This window comes from Monopterus albus, unplaced genomic scaffold, assembly GCF_001952655.1.
Source record: "Monopterus albus unplaced genomic scaffold, M_albus_1.0 scaffold41.1, whole genome shotgun sequence".
Lineage (NCBI taxonomy): Eukaryota > Metazoa > Chordata > Actinopteri > Synbranchiformes > Synbranchidae > Monopterus > Monopterus albus.
This window is the reverse complement of record NW_018127921.1, coordinates 827,397-827,650: the sequence shown is the minus strand read 5'-3', so window position 1 is coordinate 827,650 and position 254 is coordinate 827,397.

Genomic DNA, 254 nt, shown 5'->3' with positions numbered 1-254 from the left:
GAACGGTAAAAGGGTTTGTAATACATACCAGCTGACAAATGGATTTCGTGTACAAGTAAAGGTAAGACCATAAACTTTTATTATTTCTAGTTAGAAATAAGCTCAACTGGAATAAATTTTAACCTCAAATAAATATGGGTCACGTTTGTGTGAAGAATGCTGATATGAGATATAAAACACAACACATTGTCTGTTAGACAATTTGTTAACGGTTCATTTGTATTTGTAAATCTGACTGTAAAAGAGTCAGTGCT